The following is a 9139-nucleotide window of genomic DNA, read 5'->3' as shown; positions in this document are numbered from 1 at the left end:
TAATACTGTATTCCTTTTTAGTACAATTGCACATCTACTTAGAAAAACTCTGCCCTCACACGTTTCTTAAGGAAATCCTATCCGAAGTAACTGAACATTTACTAAATTTAAGAACCTCCTCCTTGAACATTGGCTATGTTCCTAAACCATTCAAATTAGCAGTAATTAGACCACTTATCCAAAAATCTAACCTTGACCCATGTGAGCTGTCAAACTACAGGCCAATCTCAAATCTTTCATTTACTTCCAAGATCCTAGAAAAAAGCTGTAGCTCAGCAGCTAAGGTCATATCTGAATCAGAATCAGAAAAATGTAGGCTTTCAGTCAGGGTTTAGGCCTAATCATAGTACAGAGACCGCACTAATTAAAGTAGTTAATAACCTGTTGTTGGCTTCTGACCAGGATTATGTCTCTTTGCTTGTATTACTTGATCTGAGTGCAGCATTTGACACTATAGATCACATCATTTTACTACATAGACTCAAAAATGTTGTTGGGATTAGGGGAATAGCCCTTTCCTTATTTAAATCTTATCTAGCTGGTCGCTACCAGTTTGTTAACATAAATGGAGACTTCTCAGCATATAACAATGTTAGTTATGGTGTCCCACAATGATCTAGGGCCTTTGCTTTTTTCTTTATATATATGCTACCTCTAGGTGACATTATACATAAACACTGTTCTAGTTTTCATTGCTATGCAGATGATACTTAGCTATATTTCTTAGCCAAACTACGGGACCTATATCAGCTTAGTATTATTGACAAATGCATAAAGGACATCAGACATTGGATGTTGAGGTACTTTCTCTTACTTAATCCTGACAAAACAGAGGTGCATTTATTAGGCCCAGAGACAGCTAGGTCCTTACTCTCTAACTACTCAGTGAACATCAATGGTCTGCAAATCACATCTTCTCTAATTGTTAAAGATCTTGGAGCTGTTACGACCCTGTCTAGGCTGTGAGGCCATAACAAGGAAAAAGAAATACAAATGGCTAATATAATGGAAGTTGTGACAAAGTGAGCAGCAACAAAACAAACAGAAGCACAAATGGAGGGTGTTTTTCAGTGTATTTTACAAAGGTTATGCTTCATAAACAAACAAACAAACAAACCAACAATCAATCATGCTGGTGCAAATGTCTTCAGGAGTGACCCAAGCCAAATTAACAAACCAAACCCACACTAATTAAATAAAAATACACACTAACTAATCCTAGCAACACAAGAAACCTACCTAACATAAAAACATAGACAAAATGCACACCCAACAAAATTGGCAGTCACTCCCTGTCTCCTGGGAGTGGACTTTAAATGGTCGACACAGTTAGCTGAGAAACCCGCTAAGGAAAGGGGCGGAGTCTCAATCAGGTTGGAAATCCTGGCAGTGGATCTAGAACACATACACATACAAACACACACACACACACACACACACACACACACACACACACACATCTCTCCGTAACACCCCTCCCCATAAGCGTGGACTTCCAGAGGATGTTCCAGCACACAAACAACAAAACATGCCCAAACCGACAACATCTGGAAAGAGCATCTGCCGCTACATTTTCTGAACCCTTTTTATGTTTGATGTCAATATTAAACACTTGGATGATCAGAGACCAACGCATTAAGCGTAGATTGGCATTAGCCATATTCTGCAAGAACACGAGCGGATTGTCATCAGTGTATATGGTGATGGGGTACGGATGACCACGAAGGTACACCTCAAAATGTTGTAACACTAGGAGGAGCGCAAGGGCCTCCTTCTCAATAGTGCTATAGGCCAGCTGATGTTTCACAAACTTTCTAGAAAAATAACAAATAGGGTGATCTAGACCTTGTGAGTCCTCTTGCAGGAGGACAGCATCGGCTCCACTACCACTGGCATCTACCTCAAGTGTAAAAGGACGAGTAAAATCAGCGGTTGCTAGAACAGGAGTGCTGAATCAGCTTTCACTGAGTCAAATGCATCTTGACAGGGTTGTGACCATTCAAAAAGGGTGGTGTCACAAAGCAAATTTGTGAGGGGTTAAACAACATCAGAGAAGTTCCTACAAAAGCAACGATAAAAACCTGCCATGCCCAAAAAGCGTCGGAGTTGTCTTTTGGTCTCTGGGGCAGGAAAAGACTTGATTGCTTGTACTTTGGCATCAAGAGGACGCACACTACCACAACCCACCAGTTTCCCCAAGTAGGCAACCTCACTCTTACCATAATCACATTTTTCAAGATTAAGCACAAGGGAGGCATCCAATAGCTTCTTAAAAACAAGATCAAGCAACTGTACATGTTGTTCCCAAGTGTTAGTATACACAACCACATCATCCAAATAGACTTCACAGTTAGGCACGTCACCTAAAATCATAGTCATCAAACACTGAAAGGTAGAAGAGCATTTTAAGACCGAAAGGCATTACCGTATATTGTAGAAAACAGTCAGGGGTAGCAAATGCCAAAATGTCAGATGCATGAGAGGTTAATGGAGCTTGCTAATATCCCTAAAGTAAATCAAGCTTACTTACAAATCTAGCTGAACCCCATCTTATCCACACAATCCTCCATTCTAGGCATTGGGAAGGAATCAGAAACAGTAACTGCATTTATTTTTCTGTAGTCAGTGTAGAAGCGGTATGTGCCATCTGGTTTTAGCACCAGAAACCATGGGGAACATCAGGGACTAACACTAGGGATAGCAAGATGATTTTCTAACAAATACTTGGTTTCTTGATTTAGCAATGTACATTTCTGGGGATTGGTGTGATATGGGTGTTGTCTAATGGGTGAATGAGAATCAACATCAATGTCATGCTGAAGGACAGTCGTACGAGTGGAAACGTCTAAAAATAATGTGAGGTATTTCTGAATGAGACTGCTGATGAGAGTGCTCTGGGTGAAGGCTTAGACTCCAGGGGCTCATCGTCATTGGAGTTTCCTGATTCCATTTCCAACCCCAAAAGTGGGATCCTCGTGGAGGGACTCCTTCACCTTCATTGAAGGGTACATAAAGCGGTCAGAATCCACGTTTGACCAGAGACTACTGTTGTCATAGTCCTCATCCATGCCATAATCCTCATAACTGTCCCGATATTCCGGTTACGTAAAACACTCCAGATTCACCATTCTGACTGCCAGGAAGGGCAGGCAGGATTCCACAGTGTCTGACCGTGGATCTCCAGGCCCTCTCTAAATATCTCAGTGGAGCTTTCACCCTCTGCACTGGCATGGAGCGTGCCCACTACTATGAAGAATTCCTTCACATGGGTTGGATTGGGACGGTTACGTCACTTCCTTACCTTTTTTTTCCAGAGGCAGGATGCAAAGGCGAGTCATTGTATAAACACAGATGTTTAATGAACATGACAAAAATGAAACCAAAGCACAAAGTACTACTCAGTGATGAGACAAAAAACACAACAAGCAATAAGCAGTTTGTGCACATTGACACGGTGCATATAGGGTCAAACACCGACAAAGACCAACAACTAACCAGGACCTTAAATATACACATTAACAACGGAGATAACCAGAGACAGGTGTGACACATGGGTGGGGTGTGGCAATGAAGACACACACACGTGACGTCAAACAAACAGCGAGGAGCCTAGGAGGAGGGGGCCGTGCCATGACAGTGTATATTTATATATGTGACATCTGCTCTGATCTTTGCTGTTGGATCCAGTTAGGAGAGTGGAGGGGAGCAAGGTGACTCCCATGATGTTGAGCGCCACCAATCAGACTTATTTACTTTAAATTTAATGTTTAGTGTTGTTAAATGGTTGATTTGTATGTGCGTGTTAGTTTAGTCCTTTCACATTAATTTATAGAAATCCAAAATCAATATTAAATCCACAAGTCTTTTACTTTGACCTTTTCTCAGATAATAAAATTTTGTTTTTTTGTTAATCACTTCAGTTACACCATAAAAAATAATCATCACACAGTACACAATAGAACTGCACTGTTCTCTTTTAACTTTTGTGTTGTGTTTGGGTTTTAAGTACTAACTTTGTGCTATGCAGACAAAAAAAAAAAAAAGGAAAAAGTGCTGAATAAGCAGATGGTTATTTAGATGCTCATTATTAAGAACATTGTCATGTTTCAGGCATTTATGACCCAAACCAGACTGTGTAGTCATGCCGTTAGCCAGCTGTCAGGTCACTGAGGTCTGGATCCAGCTAATTTCTTTAGAGCTCAAAATACAAATGTAAGCTAAATACAACTAGATTAAAAAAAAATCTTGTGGTTGACAAGTTGTCCTACATGATGAGTGCATTCTGAATTCAGATTAAACTTAATAAGTGTCCATTGTGTGAGAAAAGGTATTAGCGCAGCCCCATGCATCATCAGCGCTTCAACTAACATCAGTTGTTGGCCTCTAAAGTAAAAGCAACATGTTAAACATGTAGCATGATAGACATGTAGATTAAAAAATGTTAAATATGCATACTCTAGTCATGATGAATACTAGCCTATTTCTTTCTTATTAGTAGGTTAGCTAACGTTTCTCACAACTGTTTAAAAACAACGGTTTAAATAACAGTAAGTCTATGAAACATAGAAGTTACAGGGGTGGTTGATCAAAACAATCCAGTCAGATTTGTTTCTAAGACCCCTTGTTTGTATTTGTTTGTAAGTGAATTAAGATGTTAGGACCTTAGAAGCATCAGGGTTAGGATTAATCTTAGGGTTAGTATAAGGAAAAGCAAGCAGATATAAGGACTACACTAAATTAAAAAAGGAGATCAGGTCAAAGTCGATTACAGTCATATCACGAGTAGGGCGTAAGCACTGATTTAGCCAGGAATTCAGCAGGACACTTCACAACAAAGTTAGTAATGCTATAAAATGTCATATAAGATATAATTGGTTCAATAATAGTACAGTAACAATTTTGAAGAGAACCACAACTGAGGCATACAAGGGCTAATTTTTTTGTATATCTGTATCGGCGTAAGTCCTGCCCACTAGCCTTTCTCCGCTCAGACGTAGATCACCCTCACCTGAATACTGATTAATTACACCTGTCTCTCATTTCGGTTTCTTTTATAACCTCCCTTTTCCGATAGTATCCTCACAAAGTATTGTATTTTCATGTATAGCAAGCGTTTCTTGATTCTGTTGCTTTTCCCCTAGACAATGCCTCACTCTTAGTACCTTAGACAACCTCGGATTCTGTCTTCTGGTTTGGACTGTGCCCTTGACTCTCCTCTTCACCATTCCCTTCCCGTTTATGACTACCCTTCTATTTTACCTCACAACTCCTTCCCGCCTGTACTGAAAATAAACTCTTGCATTTGGATCCACACTTAGCTGTGTCCTGACATCCTTGTATGACGCACTTACATACGTGTGACCCACCTTGCCCAGACCACGTGAGGCTGTTGTGCATGCAGATATCAGGAGCACACGCAGTGAACTTATTCCAAGGCTCTACTTCACAAAAGGAGCAGACCGTGGTATGGAAACTTAAAGGTGTGGGGGGTGCACCCAAAACATTCTTGCCCCAGTTCTGACAATTCTGATCTGTGTAACCAGTGAGGATTTATTAGGACACCTTCAATTTCTTCTCTCTTTGCATACAAGTGTAGACTTATTCAAGCTTTGGTGTATACAATGAATCCTTTTTCTATCTAATTTAATCTTATTTATTCAAAAGAGAATAGGTCTCCTGATAACGTCATGTAACAGCTTCCCAAATGGTTTTATTGTTGATAGATTTCTTCTTTTTTATTTGTAAATTTGGGATTCCAGAGAACAATGTATTGCAATGTTTTCCTGTTGTTTTTCTATCCTTTATATTTCATTTTCTTAAAATCATACTATATGGAGCTGTCTTTAATCGTATTAGCTTTTCAAAGCTTCAAATGTGAAGTTTTACAATCATTTTTGTAGACATTTGTTAATCCCAGTTACCTCACTCTTTCTTGCATTATACACTGGCTCACCATATCACTTTATGTGACAGTTTCTCTTCCGAAAGCTTGCCTGAACGTTGGCATATTTTGACAGTTTTCAGTCTGTTCTGCCTTGCTTTTCTTTATGCAGTTTTCCAAGCTTGGTTAAATATGTGGGTTCAGAGCTGGAATAAATACTAACATACCCATTAAAGATGCTCCTACATGATGCAGTGTGTCTTTCCATTTTTTATTTTTGTTCATTTATTTTTTTGGCAACTAATAAGTTAAAAACAATTTGCAGACGCTTCAATACTGAACAAAGCAGAATATCCCGATACATTTTTTGATAGTTTACATCAGTGTCCAGGATACATTCCAAGAACAGATCTTAAGCTTTTCAGCATTTGGCAGGTGCTCTTATTCAAAGCAAATTACATTTTAAAGCAAATTCTAGCTGGTTATTAATTAATAGGTCTTTTTTATTGCTGTACATCAAAAAAGCTGTAATACCAATAATATATAAGAATCTTTCTAAAAGAGCAAGAATTTGCCTCTTAAAAACAAGACATGCCTCTCTTGTCTGCATCAAAATTTCTGTTTGTCTTAAAAGTCAAATCCTAAAACCTTAGCAGGTTACTTGTGCACAACCAGAATTTTTGATGCACTTTGTTCCTCACTGCTCTAGTGCTCTGCATATGTAAAAATGAAGACCCAGAACATGCAAAGATGTCATCAAAATATAGAATAGTTGTTTTGAGGAATCTAAAATCTATGATTGTCAATATTTGTTTATCACAGCATAATCACAGCTGCTAGCTGGTGTAACTAGTTAACTACCTAACTTAGCTATTTCCTTTACTTAGCTATTTTGTCCTGACATGTTTGAATCAAAAACGAAATGAAAATCTATCCTGATTGTTTGCTGAATCAATTCTTGATGATTCAGGGTAGCTAGCTAACCTAGTGAATTTAGCCACCTGGTCAAAGTGTAAAAGCTATGATTATTAAGGTTGTCTGCCAGATTTAATTAAAAAAAAGAAAGAAACAAGTTCACATGAAATCGGCCTTAATGAAGACATTGCTTTAGCCAAAGAAATCTAATCATTTCCAATGTACCATTACAGGAGGAGAAAAAACGCCAAAATCTAGGTTGAAGTTTAAGGTAGCATGTTAACTAATCATTGGCATGTGAGAGACTATAACAGCTGATACCTGCTTGTAAAGTGTCCTTGAGTCTGAGAAAGGTGCTATATAAATTTTAATAATAATAATAATAATAATAATAATAGCTAGCAAGATTAAACAAAAAGCATCAGGGAGATGAGGAAGAAAATATGTTACTCACAGGTTTGTCAGCATGGGGAGATTTACATGTGGGTTCTTATAATGCGCCACATAAAAAAGTGAACAGAGCTCGAATGATGTGATATTGTTAAGGGACTGACGGGGCAAAACATTCAATTAATATTAGAAATACAAGAAATTTTATACACATTTACTGTGTATATGTGAATGGTTTATACATTGAAAAAATGCATCAAAAACAAATAAGATGAACAGTTGCATAGCTGGATAGGCCTAATATATTAATGCCTAAGCAACCTCTGCGCTTGAGAGGAAATAAGATATTTTAACTTACACTAACTATCAATCAAAAGGTCCAGTAATACACAGCCCAGTAGTACATTTTAGTAATGCTAAAACGAGACAGCCGTGTTTATGTCATCACACCTGCTATTTGTGACGTCACAGAAGCAGATATATAAAAAGGCTTAACTGGTGTCATGGTTACCATTTCGACAGATTGCGCAAACTGGACAAACCAAACTACGAACTACAAGGATATTCAACAATTGTTATTTCACATTTTCCTGTGGATAAATTGGATTATTGTCAGTTATAGATTTCTCCGATATCAAAGGTAGGCCTAACTATTCTCTTTAAGGCAAACTGGGAAACGTCTATATGAAAAGAGTGCATAAAGGAAATAATTTCCATGTGTTATTTAGATTGAGACGTCGTGTGTTTATATACAAAGCGTATTATTTCTCTTGAAAAGTGCTGGGTTTTGGATTTGTTTCTGATGTCCCTCAAATTCGCATCCCTTTTATCATCGATGGCACGTGCGTTGACTTAAATCAGCGCTTGGTCTAAAAGGAAGAAAGTCCACATTTATGGCGTTTGTATACTTGTGGGCATTGAAAAGTATCAGCAATGTAGTTTAAAATATATTTGTAATGCAACTTTTGTATTTTGATTAAAAATAATTTTCGTTTCACGAAATATCTGTTGCGCTGCGTTTTGACATTGTGTGAAATTATAGGAGTTTTCAAATAATAATCATGAACGTTTTCAGATTCTGTAATTCGAAAAACGATGACTAAAACATGTGTGTTACTTAAATTAACTAATAAATGAAGGAAAGATTGCTTGTAGATGAAACATTAACATTTTTACTTTCAAAAAGTGGTGTGGATAAAAATAGCCATTTAGGAATGTTACAATCTCATTTTCAACCGTAGTGACATGTAGCATCCCCATCATAATTTACGCATATGTCCGTGAACAAATTAAAATTGTTACTTGTGTGCTGATCATCTTAAGAGAATATTGAATAGATTAAGAAAAGTGTCACGGCCCGCGTCCTGCAGGGCAAGGAGCAGAACTCACAGACCTCTCTCGTCCCAGAAAAACATTTATTAGACACAAAAGATTAGTAATCAACGGTAACTGCACTCATATGTAACAAACCATTGCAGCGTGAACATAGGGACAGGCAGACACACACACAACGAGTACAACCAGTAAACAATGAAAAATAACACTAACACGAACGTGTACACATGTACGATGACATCGAATGAAACACACACAGTTTAGAGGTATAATTTAATATTTATTTGTAAATTATTTAAAGATTTAATATATTTTCTGGTTTTCCCCAGTGAGATCAACATGAGGGGAACAGGAAGTACAAAGAAGAACTTCTTCCCTGATGTGAAGACCATCCCAGCTCCACAAAAAAGCCCTACAGAGGCAATGGCCAACCCAAATATTTCTCCTTTTCATTTCGTTAATTCGCACAGAGGAGGAAGCAGCATCTATTTCCCAGAAATTTCTGGAGTGCCCCAGAGGAAGCAATATAAACCTCAAGTCTCTCAAAACCTGAGAAAAACTGGCACGGGCACAAAATTAGCAGCACTGCTGAAGGCCACGGATGGAAAAAATGGTGGA

The sequence above is a fragment of the Electrophorus electricus genome, chromosome 21 (assembly GCF_041902795.1).
Source record: "Electrophorus electricus isolate QZ-2024a chromosome 21, ASM4190279v1, whole genome shotgun sequence".
Taxonomy (NCBI): Eukaryota; Metazoa; Chordata; class Actinopteri; order Gymnotiformes; family Gymnotidae; genus Electrophorus; species Electrophorus electricus.
Note: the sequence above shows the minus strand (reverse complement) of the source record.